Here is a 15,229-nt window from a genome sequence, read left to right as displayed (position 1 = left end):
TATGCTATTGATGTCCAGCTTTATTGCACTGTGATCTGATAATATACAGGGAATAACTTCAATTCTTTTGCATTTATTCAAACCGGTTTTGTGAGCTAGTATGTGATCTATCTTGGAGAATGACCCATATGCAGCTGAAAACAATGTATATTCTGATTTTGTGGGGTGAAATACTCTATAGACATCTAATAAATCCATGTGTTCAAGAGCTTGGTTCAGTTATAATAATTCATTGTTGATTTTTTGCCTAGATGATCTATTTTTGATAGAGGGGTATTCAGAACCCCCACTACAATTGTATTAGTGGTTATTTGGTTTTTTATGTTACTTAATATTTGTTTTATATAGTTGGGGACATTTATATTTGGTGCATATATGTTTATGATTGTCATTTCTTCCTCTTGAATTGTTCCCTTTACAAGGATGTAGTGGCCTTCTTTGTCTCTCTTAATGAGTTTTGGTTTGAAATTTGCTTTGTCTGCAAATAAGATTGCTACCCCTGCTTTTTTCTGTGCTCCTGTCATGTGGAGAATTGTTTTCCATCCTTTCACTTTCAGTCTATGGGCTTCTTGTTGCACTAGGTGTGTTTCTTGTATACAACACTTTGTTGGATTTTGCTTCTTAATCCATTCTGCCAATCTATTTCTCTTGATTGGTGAATTGAGGCCATTGACATTGATAGTTATAACTGATATGTACTGACTTATTATTGTCATGTTATTGTCCTTTTGTTGACTCTTTATTTTATTTTATTTTTTTGTCCTCTCTTTTTAGTTTCTAGCCTTGGCTATTTGATTTGCTCTGTTGGACCTCCTGGTGTTGTGATCTCCATTGTCTTTTTCTAGAATATTGTTTAAAATTCTTAGTAGGGCTGGTTTAGCATTCATGAAGTTTCTCAAGTGTTCTTGTGGTGGAAGTATCTTATTTCTCCATTTTGAAAGAGAGTTTTGCAGGATACATCAGTCTAGGTTGGAGGTTGTTCTCTTTTAGGACTTGAAATACCTTACTGCAGGCTCTCCTTGACCTGAGGGTTTGTGTTGAAAAGTCTGCTGTGATTCTGATGGGTTTTCCTTTGCATGTGATTTGTTTCTTTTCTCTTACTGCTTGTAGTATTTTGTTCTCCTGGTGGGTTTCTGGGATCTTGATTATTATATGTCGAGGTGTAGATATTTTTTTATCGTGGCTAGTTCGTGTCTTATATGCCTCGCTTATCTGTATGTCTAAGTCTTCCCCTCTGTTTGGGAAGTTTTCAGTCATTAATTCTTTGACAGCTTTTTTAAGTCATTTGCATTTTCTCCTGGTACTTCATGGATTCCTATCAGTCTTATGTTATTCTTCTTTGCATCATCTAGGAGTTGTTGGATCAATTTCTCATGCTCCCTGACTGTTTTTAAGAGACCTCTCTTTTCATGGTCACTGCTATCCTATCTTCTATATCTGAGATTCTATCTTCGCAATCTTTTATTCTGTTACATATGCTTTCCATAGAGTTTTTAATCTGCTGGATATCTGTTTGAATCTGTTTAATGGATTCCACTTCTTTCCTATGTTGGGTGCTCATTGTTTCCATTTCTTTCTTATTCTGGGCCTTCATGGTTTCTATTATGTTCCCAAGCTCATCTATTTTTTTGTCAATTTCTGTTCTGGAATCTAAAATCATGTCTTTCATTTTGCTCATCATCTCTATGGTTAAATGGGAAATAATTTCTGTTTTGAATTTTTCTAGGGCTTGATTGATCAGTTTTTTTACTTCATGTGCTGTGCATTCTGAGTGTCCTGAAGGTTCACTATCTGATCTTTCATCTTCCTTTGCCCTACTGTTTGCCATTGGTGGACTGGAAGTCTGTCTTTGTGGCTTCCTTAAGTGTTTTCTCGTTTTTATTTTTGCTGTTGGGTTGACCTTGATTCAATCTCTGGGTCATTAAATCTTCCTGATATCATTGCGTCCCTGCCTTTGATTCTCTAATGACTTATAGACATTCTTATTTTCATAATTGAGCAAACAACTCATCAAATCAATCCCTATCCTTTATCCCTATCGATACAATCAGAAATATAATAGTATCAATCACCACCCTTTATAGCCCGCCATGCCTCTGCAGAGTGTGTCCTAGGACTGGCTCAGTCAGGGGACCTAATAGCGGGGGGGGTGCTCAGCGGCGCATGCACAGCTACCCTCCTGCCACTGTGTCTGAGCCAATCAATGGTGCCCGCTGGAAATGGTGCAGCTCCAGAGGAGGACGTGCAGGAGAGAGGACTCTGAGTCCAAGCCAGGGCGATGACGTAAAACTCACCTGCCTGGTGTGCGTTGTAGCCAATCACTCAGTGCCCACTGGAAACGGCGTGGCTCCAGCAACATTCAGATATTGGAAAAGTCATAAATAATGACAGGGATGAATTTAGCAAGCTAATGGCTAAAGTTCTTAATGTACTGCAGAAGTGATGGACAGGGAAATAAATTACCATTTTTAAATAAAGAAGGCCAAAAGTGCTTAGCCTAATTCTGTGTTTCAAAAGACCTAAGGATTTGAAGAGGGAGTGATTAGAAACAATGGTATAGGAACAGTGTTGCAAAAAGTAGGCACCTGTATCATTAGCTTGAATCAGAGGTAAGCAGCTAAGACAGAAATGCTTACAGTAGAGCTTAACTATGTAGAGCCTAACAATGGAAAGTTAATACATTATTAAAGTAACGTGAGCTACTATAAAAAAAAAAGATAAAATCCCAAATCTCAGTAACTTAATAGACATTTATTTTTTGTTCAATAAACTCAAGCAAAGTTTATCTTTTGGGAGAGGCAGTGCTCTTCTCCATGCAGTTTTTCAAAGACTCAAGTGGACAGAGGCTCTGCCATCTCCAGTTGGTAGTTTCAAGGCTGCCATGGTTACTGACCAGTCATCAGAAGAGGGAAAGAAAAAGTAAGAAAAGCACTGCACTAGGGGTCAGGCCTAGAAGAACCAACATCAGTTTCTTCCATTTAGTAACCTGACTGTGGAGTCTGCAATCTGTGACCCAAAACAAGGGGTAACGTATTCCATAACTTGCAGGGGAATTCTAGGGATTGCTTAACCAATATATTTTGATGGAACCTTATCAGAAAAAAGAATCATGGCATATTGTTAAATATCATGGATTTAAAAGAATTTTGATTTAAAAATCTGCCCTGGCCCCAAACAAGTCATGTAAATAAATAGCTCTCCTGCCTCAGAAGATATTTGTGAATATCAAAATGTAATACCATGTACTAAAAATGTCTTCTAAACTCTGAAGCATTACATAAATGTCAACTATTTTTATTACTTCAGAGTATATAATATCTGTTTAAATCTTCTCCTTTACATTAACTATACATATATGTGCATGCTACCATTATGATCCTGTAGAGAGCTATTTCAAATACCTTACTCCTTATCCAAAATGTTTACACATATACATTCCAGCTATTAACCCACCTCCTGGCTCCCCATTTTAATACCATAATTTGTTCTTTTTCTTCCCATGCTATAATATTGATATTCAAATTCTGGGTTTCCATTGCCTTTACCCTTTGACGCACTTAAAGGACAAACCTCTGGTCCTGTTATCCCCATTTTGCACAGAATATTAAAGCAGGTGATTGCTCCATCCTTTACTCACTGTCATTGGGCTTTTGAAGGATCACTGATACAATTGCATAGATTTTGCACTATAAAACCCAGAGGACATCATTTACAGAATGGGCTGTTACTATAATAACGTACTAGATGATGGTAGCAAGTATTTTTGTTCTATCAAGACAATATTTTGTCAGATCTAGAATATGTGCCTTGGAGTTAGGGACCCTTTTCCTAATTTGCACTGCAATGCTATATGGTCCCTCTATTAGGACTCTTTCTGCTTAAATATAAAGGGAAATCATATGACCTGCCCTGGAAGACTAAGCATAAAACTTGAGGAAAAAATACGGTTAGCTAAGAGAACACAATCTTGAACAAGAACAAGAAGATACTTGCTTCTTGAAAACCATAGTGACACAAAATTGTTGGTTAAATGAGCAATATAACATTAAAAAACATGCTGAAACTTATCTTATGTGTGCCTACATTCATTATTACATAAACCTGTACTGTATTTGAACTGCTTATAGCAGTGTTCTTGTTCTTTGGGGAGGAAAATTTTTAGAAACACTTTTTGTTTCAAAGCCAAAACAAAGCACTTCATTCTATCAGAGTTAGAATAAAAACAACAGAATCCAAGTTTTCAGGATTTTTGACCCCAGACAGAAGCTTCTTTATCTTTGGCATCATGACTTACACCAATGAATATTGTGTAACTGATGCTCAAAGATCCTCCCCAGAATGAGAACTACCAGGTGAAGTCAAATACAGACATACTGATTGAACAGCAGTTAAAATATGCATAACATAAGAGGAATTTGCCTTGAGAAAATAAATAAGGAACATGATGGCTGAGCTTTTACCTGTCAATAAGTATTAGAGAAACATATGGGTACACACTATCCTAATCCATCTACCCTATTTAGTTCTCATTAATTATCTGTGCACAATCTATATACTTTAAAAGACAAGTTATATATGATCCCACTTATATGAAGTACCTAAAGTAGTCAAATCTGTAAAAACCAAGTAAAATTATCATAAGGGACTGGGTAGGGGAAAATGGAGAGCTACTGTTTAATGGGTATAGCTTCTGTTTTACATGATTAAAAAAAGTCTTGCCATCTGCTACACAAAAATGTAAATATACTCAGTGCTACTAAAGAGTAAAAATAGTTAATATGATAGATTTTATTTTTACTATAAATCACTATAATTGAAATTTTAAAAAATCTACACCTTTAGACCCTTTGTTGGAAGTGATGCTATCCCCTTTCCCAAAGTTATTTCCTGTCCTATTACTTGTTGCAAAGGTATGTACTATTTTGTTAATAGCTGTTTTGTTATATTTCATATAAAAATATTACATATGTGAGTATTAATGGCAATTATAATAAAATTATTTTAAATCAGTGTCTGTATCTTATATCCTTTTTATGTGATATTCAATATTATTACCTGCTTGTATTTCAATTTCAGTCTTATTTGATTGCGTTAAAAGCATTAAATGAAGCTGTGATCCCAGCACTCAAAACGCTGAGCCAGGAGGATTACTGCAAGTTTAAGGCCACTCAGGGCTACATAGTGAGTTCAAGGTCAGCTTGTTGTACTACATAGCAAAACCTGTCTCAAAATTTTAAAAAATGCATTAAATATGAGACCTAACTTCTAGAACTCTAGAATGTATCTTGTATTACTGAAATTTTACTCTCTTGATTAGCAACTCTCCACTCTGTCCTCCCATAGACTTCAGCAACTACTATTCTGCTCTCCAATAGGATGAGTTTGACTATTTGAAATCTCACATAGGTGGAATCACGAAGTATTTGTCCTTCTGTAACTGGCTTATTTCACTTAGTAAAACATCTTCAAGGTTTATTCGTGTTGCTCAGTAATGTAAGATTTCCTTCTCTTTGGAGGATTTATAATATTTTATTGTATGTATATATACCAGTTTCTTTATTCATCTGTCAATGGAAATTTAGGCTATTAACACATCATGGATTGTAATAGTGCTCTAATAAGCATGAGATTGCTAATATCTTTTTAAGACCTTTATTTCAATTCTTTTACATAAATATCTAGAACTGGGTTGCTGGATCATACAGCAACTCTATTTTTAATTTTTTTAGGAAAGTTCATACTATTTTCAATAGTGGCTTACCATTTTCATTTCTATCAACAAACATAAGACCTAAAACTATAACACTCCTACAAGAAAACGTAGGTGAAAAGCTTCATAACATTGTGCCAGGGTTTCATGGATATATCAGAAACACAGGCAATAAAATCAAAAATAAACAATTAAAACTTCATCAAACTGAAAAGCTTCAGGGGATGCAGATTTAGCTCAGCAGTTCTGCCACCTGCCTCCCAAGCAGAAGGTCCCAAGTTTGGCACCTGGCACTAAACAAACAAACAAATAAAAACTAAAAAGCTTCTCCACAGTAAAAGAAAAAAATCAACAGCCTGAGAAAATAAGCTACAAAATGGGAGAAAATATATGTAAACCACGTATCTGGCAATAGGATAACACCCAAAATTTATAATGAACTCCAACAACTTTATAGCATAAAAAATAAAGTAGATTTTTTAATGTGCCAAAGACTTAAATAGACATTTCTCCAAAGGAAACATGCAAATATCCAATAAGCATATGGACAGATCCTCAACCTCACTAATCAACAGGGAAATGCAAGGCAAACCACAATGATGTATCACCTCATGACTGTCAGGATGGCTTTTAAAAAAATAAAAAGACAATTGTTGACAAGGTGTAGAGAAATTGTAACTTTGCGTACTGCTGGTGGGAATCCAAATTACCCACTATTGTACTTTAGCTGTGTCCCAGGATAATCCACAAGATACAGAGAACTAAGCCGAATCTGAATTCAACATAAATGATAGCATGAGACATAGGGTAAGAGTGACACTTACCAGAGAATGTAGGCAAGAAAAACTATACTGATGTGACTTCTTTAATTTGTCATTCAACGAAAAATTATGGAATGCTGTGTGTAAATCACCATACTTATTCCATGGAAAACAGTGCTGACAGCATCATTGTCTTTAGAAATTTATAACCCAGCAGTTTCTGACGATCTCGAGAAAAGATGGAGAAAAGTCAAATGTAGGCCCAGGTCAGTCAGCCTAGGATCTGAAAACTAAAAGCTGGAAAGAGAGCACTAACTCTAACTGTAAATATATATTCCAAGGAAATAAATAATGAGCAATCATGAGAAGTTGAATTTTCCATTAGGTACAAAAAAGCAAATGCAAATGCACAAAATATAAAACAAAGACTAAGATAAGAAAATATGGTAATGAACTGAGAGTTACAGACCTAGACTAGACTACAACAAAAACTAAAATGATTTTGTCCATCCTCAGAATCAGGTTGCCCAGAACTCTCTCTTAATAGATTAATTTCCAGTTTTAATAAGTGGATACACCATGGTAAAGGCCCAGGATCAGGTGGAAAAGATATGTTTCTCAGGTAGGTATACAAGAGGTCAAATTTTAAAAATACTATGTGCTATTATAAGGAGCCAGATTTTATTAGACTGGACAAGAAGCAACATTACATAGCAGTTAACACCACCAATACTGAAGTTAGAACACCTTGGTCCAAATTAGAACTGTGTCAGTTATTTGCTATGTAGTCTTGGGCAAGATAAGGCTGTGTCTCGGTTTTCGCATCTATAAAACTGAAATGAGAATCATACCTGCCTCACAGAGGGTGTTGTGAAGATGAAATGACTGAGTTAATTTTTATTGGTACATGTTTTCAGTTCATGACAGCTACATTTCTCATGGGGAGTTGGTACAGGTTCATGACAAATATTAATTCTTTTTTATGCCCTTCCTCTTCTCTCTCTCCCTCTTCCTTCATTTCTTGGTCCCTTTCCCATTTTCCAAGGACCTATATCTCTGATTTCTATTATTTATATTTTATTTTTATTTTTTAATCTTTTTATACTTTGGGTTTCTCATATAAGAGTAACCATATGATATTTAAGCTTGTTTGTCTAATTTGTTTCCCTTAATATTATGGTCACAAGGTGCATTCATTTTCATACAAACAACTCAAGTTTATCCTTCTTAATGGCAAGGTAGTGTTCCACGATGTATGATATAACATTTTTTATCCACTCATCTGTTGGTAAACATATAAGCCACTCCTAAACTTTAGCTATTATGAGTTGTGTTACTATAAACACGGGTATGCTTGTATCACTATAATACAGTGTCTTTTTTTTTTTCTGGTACCAGGGATCAAACTTGGGTCCTTTCACTTGCAAAGCAGGCATGAGAACCACTGAGCTAAATCCCTGGCCCCTATAATATGATGTCTTTAACTCTTGAGAAGATTCCTAGTAAGAGAATTCCTGGGTTAACTGGAATTTCCAGTTTTAGATTTTTTTTAGGGGTCTCCATACTGATTTCTATAGTGGTTGTAAAAGTTTACATTCCCACCAATAGTGTAGAAATTGTTCACATTTCCACCAACAATGTAGAAGGGTTCCTTTCCCCCACAGCCTTGCAAGCATTTTTTATTATTTGATTTCTTGAAGATAGCCATTCTTTCTGAAGCAAGATGAGTCTCAGTGTTGTTTTAATTTATATCTCTCTAATGGCCAAAGATGTTGAACATTTTTTCGTGTAATTATTGGCCCCTTGTACTTCTGAGACATGTCTATTCATGCCAGTTGCCCATCTTTTGATTGGATTTTTTATTTTGGGAGGCTAATTTTTTACTTTGTAAATCTGAGTATTAGTCCTCTGTCTGAGGTATAGTGGGAAAATTCTTTTCCCATTCTGGAAGCTGCTTCTTCACTCTGTTGATTGTTTCCTTTGCTATGCAGAAGTTTTTTATTTTATATAATCCCACTTGATGATTTCTTATGTAATTTCTTGTGCAATTGCGTTCTGTTCAGAAAGTCCTTGCCTCTGCCTAGGTCTTCAAGACTTATACCTATTTTATCTTCCAGCAGGTTAAGTGTTTTTGTTTTAGTATTTAGAACTTTGATCCATTTCGATTTTAATTTAATACATGGTGAAACACATGGGACTAGATTCAATCTTCTGCATGTTGATAGCCAGTTTTCCCAACACTATTTGCTAAAGTGGCTATCATTCCTCCAGGTAAATAAGTTCTTTTATTTAAAGGGTTGAGAGGGGTATGACAGAGTAAGCATCCTTTTAGTGTTATTACTTATATCTAATGATCAGGACTGATTGTTTCTAGAAATAATGACCAGGGAAATCTGTATAAGAACATTTACATTCATTCTTCAGTGATAGGTACCATTAGTACACATGAGAAGGAAAAGTAGGGACATGTCAAAGTGGCACAAATAATCAAACTGTCTTTTTAAATAAGAAAAATTGAAAATGGCTAGAATATAGGGAATATGTCAGATAATAAAGACTGCAAAGTTCAGACAAACTAAATGCCAATCTAAGAAATCTGAGTCTTACCCAAAAAGCAATGGATAACTGTTTAAGGATTTGGAATAGAGGGCTATATGAAAGCAACAGATAAATTTTGCATCCCTTCATTCCATGGGATGAAGAGTAGAGGCAAGATGCAAAGATAAGCAATGCAATTATCCAGGTAAGGTATTGTCATGGTTTATATCTAAAATGTACCTCAAAGTCTCACATGCTCCTAGGTGGGGATTTTGGGACTGGCTGGATTATGGGTGTTTGATAGTGGATTGAGGTTGTGATAAATGGAATGGTCCACTGATTGGCTTACCATGGTTCTTGGTGTGGACGAAGGGAAAGCCCATGCTGGGTGTGTGTGACACCATCCAATAGCCTTGCAGCCAGGGTGGGATGAAAGAGAAAGGAAGGCTCACTGCCACAGCTTCCTGCCTGGCCTGCCATGGACTGCTTTTTCTCTGCCATGCCACCCTGTTTTGGATCCAGTCAACTGTGGGTTTAAACCTCTACAAATAAACCTTTCTTCCTTTAACTTGTGGTTGTCAAGTATTGTGTCTCAGTCACAAAAAAACTAACTAAGAGAGGTATTAAGGTTCACAGGATAAGAACTGGCCACAAAAGGGATCATTACAGCCTGGCAAAGTAGATTCATAAGAAAATAGCCTGAAAAAAGGAGAAATAAATTAAATCAATGAGGGGTGAAGGGAGGGCAGGGACAAGGGGAAAAAATGAGAACCAAGACCTGTCATATAGAGGTACAAGATCCCAATGATGAATGTAACTGTACTGTATCCCTAAAATGTACCAATAAACTCAATTAAAGCTGAAAAAAAATAAATGAAATCCACAACCTACTAACAGAAAAATACATACTCTTCCCCACTGTAGTACCTGAGAATTGGAATCCCTATTTGTCCCTTTTTTTTTACTACCTGCAATGACCATGGTATATAAATTTCTGAAGAAAGCATTCAAATTCCTCCAAAATATGGTCCTAATGCAGAACTCCAAGTTGTTTTTTTGTTGTTGTTTTCTATTTTTTTAACCTCCAGGCCCAATGGCACACTCCATGCTACAGCTAAATCACATTGTTATCAATCTCTGAAAATATACTGCAAAGCATAAAGTACAAGGAAGCTTCTGAGTTTGCTTATTATTTAAACACTTTATATTTTCTATCTTTAAGGCTTTGGCCCACAGACATTTCTCTCCCTAGCGGAGCCCTTTTATCTTCTTATCAAGACTTCCATGCCCAGCTGAAACACTGCCTGTTCCTTGCAGCTTTCCTCAGTCTCTTTAGCAGGGAATGAGCTCTCTTGAAGCCTTTGTCATGCTCTCCTTTTATAACTATAATTTAATGCGAAATAAAATAAATACTATTCATCAGCAGAACATATATCACTATATTTTTAATTAGAACAGTACTTAAAATTTTATAAAGTTATGTGTCAACATAAGCTAATCCTTTTGAGTAGCTTTTTGATATAAAAGACTAGAAAATTATTACTACCTACATTCTTTTTTTTTTTTTTTTTTTTTTTTTTTGAGACAGGGTCTCACTATGTAGTTCAGACTGACCTGGAACTCAATATGTAGTGCAGGCTGGTTGGTCTCAAACTCACAATAATCCTCCTGCCTCAGCCTCCCAAATGCTGGGATTACAGGTGTGCACCACCATGCCTGGCACTTCCTACATTCTTTACTTCTGATGAAAGATTAAATGCTTCAATGCAATCTTCTTAGGATAGTTCCAAGTTTATATGACTTGAGAGTAGCAGTACCAAGATTTAAGCCCAGATCTAGGGAATTTGCTACCTCGTTTTCTTACAAATTAAGCTCCTCTTTCAGCCTTACCTGACCCCCAGATTGCAAACCTCTCAGCTGGTGCTTGTGCTATGCTTACACTGATACGAGGAGGAGGATCTCCACATCGTGCTACCTCGGAGACAAAGGCTCTATCATTTTTATCTTTCCCAAGTTACCATCACTGCACTTGCCTGTAGTAGACATTACTAGAACACCTGCCTCCAGCCCATTCGCTTCAGGGTCCAAGCATCCAAGACCAACTGATCAGAGGTGCAGCCCAAATGAAGCCTATTTGCCATCCTGGATACAGGAAACAGCAATTGTCCATCTTGGAATAGCAGAGATTGAATCATATGCGTACACCACAGCTGATTACTGCTGACTTAGTACAGTTATCTAGTGCACTGCTCAGCAAGCAGTTGGATATTCTTCCCCACTTCCTCCTAGAGCAGGAAAGAGGAAGGGAAGAAGCCCTCTAAGCTTTGTATGGCTTTATAATGTTATGTAATTATACTTAAGAATTTGTCTTTTCTGTTGCTCAGTTACAATGGGCAGTATGTCATTTTTTAAATTTTCTGGCATCTGAGTAAGATCACGACGAACAACCTAGCAAAGGGTGACAAATGACTAAATGGTACAAGACACTAGCTCATAAAGTTTAACATTTCTTTGTGCCAAATCCTTTCCCTTGTTAAATTTTGCCAGAATCAATCAGTTATTTTGGGAATTATTAAACATAGTTTTGAATCAAGCAAATTATGCTACAAATAATATCACAAATACTATTCAGAGAAAGAAAATAGCAGATGACTAAATGCTTCCAGGCAGTCTTCTTAGGATAGTGTTTTCTAATGAATTACATGATGTAGATGTTTAGGAAACTATTTTCCCTTCCAAGGAATGTTCCTTTATGAACTTACAAATAATAATAACGATGTCCTCTCTCAAATCAAATTCTTGGTTTCAAGTGAGCATTATTCATTGAAACAATAAATGTGGAGGGAGAATAATATTCAGTAATGTAATTTCCCATTCTGAGGGCTTTTCTCACTCTTCTCTTAAATTGTTACAGAAATCCAATGTTTGCCATCATTATTCTTGCATCTAATTTTTTATACCTTCTTTGTCTTTTCTGATCATAAGAATAAGGTATACTACTATAAAAATTCACATATTTTACAAAAGTATCACAAGGAAAGCAAAGAATCTTGCAATTACCCAGAAATGCTACTCATAAAATCTCTGATAATAGCTCCAAACTTTCTCAATCTACTGTACAAACACTCTTCAGTTTCTATTCCTTTAATATCAGCCCAGGCCCTGTTCCTACGTCTATATTCCATATCTTCCAAAATTTAAAAAAAAAAGTTCTTTGACCCTTCAGTCTCTTTCAACCTTACAATTGTTTCCTCTTTTCCTACTCATCTAATCCTATTCATTTCACAGATCTGGCACCTTCTACTCAATGGAAACTAGAGGGTTCTAAAATCCAAAAATCATAAATGTATTTGTTATCTTAAAAATTCTCTCTCTAATTTAAATTATTTCAGTGTCTTTCTCCTTAACATATTTATCCATCTGTTCAATTGTATTTTTTCTTTTCTGGTTCACTTCCTATTTCTCTGAAAACACTTCCTGATCACCTCTATTATTCCTTTTTCTCTGGTTATCCTTCACATATTAGTGCTCCAGTTTCCTTCTTATTCTACATGATGTGTCTCATCTGAATTATCTAATTGATCTCATGGCCTTTATAACCACCTAATACAGACTGATAACTCCCAAATTGAATTCACCTTCAGCCTTAATGACATCTTTAGAGGTTCCATCCGCATGCATAAGCCTGTAGTTACCAAAAACATCTCAAAAATGCATGCTATCCAGAAATCATTATGGCTTCCTTCTAGTCCCAGTTCAAGAAATCCCATAGTATACTATGTCCCAGCTACTGATATTATCCAAGTAATCATCTCAGCATGAAACCAGGCAGTGATTTTTTACTTTTTCATATTCTTCTTTCTCTTTATAGATATAACCTTCAACTATACCTTGGTTTTGTCACTTTTTCTCTAATTTAGACACTTTCTTTCACAACTTCTTATAAGACTAGTTTTCTAGAGTCCAGTCAGCCCTCAAATAAACTCCTCATACTGTCTCCAATATGATTTTTAGAAAAGTAAAATCCAATCTTACTTTTTCCTGCACCAAAATACACAATTATTTTCCCATATCCTTCCTATAAAAATCCAACATTGTTAGTATAACATGGAAAAGCATTACTTCTCTAATTTTTCTACCACTGTCTCACAATTTGTGATCTACGACATTAAACTATTTGATTCACTGCATACATTATAAACTTTTCTTATGCATGCTATTCCCTCTATCTTTCTGTTCATATTTACTTGCCTTCATAATTCAGTCTTTTAAGGACAAGGAAATGAAAGTTAGCATTTACTATTTCTGAGGTTCAAAGCACATTCATGATGGATGTTCTTCATGATAGCTAGACTGCTGCAAAGCAACCACCCTCTGGGGCAGAGAGAACTAAAAGAGTTTGAAAAATAGTTTTTAAAGATTTTTATGGAAAACAAAGCAGTGGAGGTTTCAAAAGCAAATAATCCAAGCAAGAAAAAGAGCACAAAGGGGTGACCTCGATTTTCACTGCAAGAAAGTTCTGATGGAAGTATAAATTAGTACCAAGCATTTTACAAATCTATTTGGCGGTGTCTGTTAAAGACAAATTATCCATACTTTAGCATCCAAGCAATTCCACTTAGTCACATACTGTACATCCATGTATATCAAAAATCCATGTAGAAAAAATGTTAATATAATTATTCATAACTTCCTAAACTGGAAATAACTGATATTTCCAATAAATAATAGAGTGGATGAATAATTTATATTATACTTATACACTGGAACATCATACACCAGTAAAAATTATAAATTACTACTACACACAATAATATGGGTGAATTTCTAACATGATATTGTATGAAAAATGTCAACTTCAAAGAGTACATACTATAAACTTCATTTACATAAAATACAAAAACAAATAAAACATATGCATGGTAGAAGTCCAGATAGTGGTTCTGTTTGTAAAGAAAAAAGGACACAATAATATTTCCCTGACAATATTGTAAGTCTTTATCTGAGTAGTTCTTGTCTAAAGGAATTCCCTTTATGATCACTTTTCCATCTGTACGTCTCTTAACTTCTACAAATATTGACATAAATGCTCTACCAGAATTTCTTTTAAAAACGAAAACAGGATAGTTATATCTAAATAGAAAATAGTATTATATGCAACTGAAAAACAAATCTAACTGTAAAGTATATTTTAGAGAAAAAGCCTCTTGAAAACTAGATCTCTCTGCTAGATTCCTTGAATTCTATTACCACTAAATTACTGGGGAACTACTAACCATACGTTAAGACTAGTGCATAGGGACGAAAAGCTCATGCAGAAATTTTACTAAACAGTCAGGAAGCTTCTCTTTTTTCATAAAAAAATGTTTTACCTTTCAAAGAAAACAGAAATCAAAGTGTTTTTTTCAATTGCTTTTCCCAGCTGATGACACCTAGGAATTATTAGTCAACCTCATTTGTTTGTAAATGCTTTAAACTGAGGCTGCTGGAAGGTTTTCTATGGTCTTTGCAATAAGAAATTTGTTTCCCATATAAAATTCTTCATGTTTACAAATACCTAGGATACCTTAAAGTGTGTGTGTGTGTGTGTGTGTGTTCCAACACAGGGTGGGACTATACATACGTATGATCCTTTTAAAGACCCAGATGTTTTTTCATTCTTAAATTTTGTAAAATTCATGTTGCAAGAATTTTGTCTCCAAAAATAAGACTAGGTTAACTATCAACACTTATCAGTGCATCTGCATGCTTAAAAATTATGTCTAACTGAGCTTTCTTCAGCTTACAATCTGGCAGGACTGCAGAAGAAATGCACCTGAGAAGGCGGAAGGTTTGCTACCCATTTTCTAGCCACCTATTGTTTCCTCCTGAAGCTGCTATATTTAACGCTCCCTCACACAGATACTGCACAAGTTCCTTGGGCAGGCATTGTAGGGCAACCACAGCCAATGGTGATTAAAGGAACCCCATCTGTGCTTTCTCTCCCAGAGAGGAGCTAGGTTCCTATATCACCCCCTATAATCAAGGATTCATATATTTAATGATATTTCCAACACGTATTATCTCTAACCTCAAGAATTCTTACCAACATAGGAACTCTGAAATTCTTCAAGTCCCTCACTCTGCAACTCTGCTAAATGAGCCTTTGCTTAGCTCCCTTAGATTGGAGTTTCCACTTTATTAAACTACTCAAGACCACAATTCCTATAGAAATAGGGTT

The sequence above is a fragment of the Fukomys damarensis genome, unplaced genomic scaffold, assembly GCF_012274545.1.
Source record: "Fukomys damarensis isolate Sample0158 unplaced genomic scaffold, DMR_v1.0_HiC HiC_scaffold_15, whole genome shotgun sequence".
Lineage (NCBI taxonomy): Eukaryota > Metazoa > Chordata > Mammalia > Rodentia > Bathyergidae > Fukomys > Fukomys damarensis.
This window is presented reverse-complemented; position numbering follows the sequence as displayed.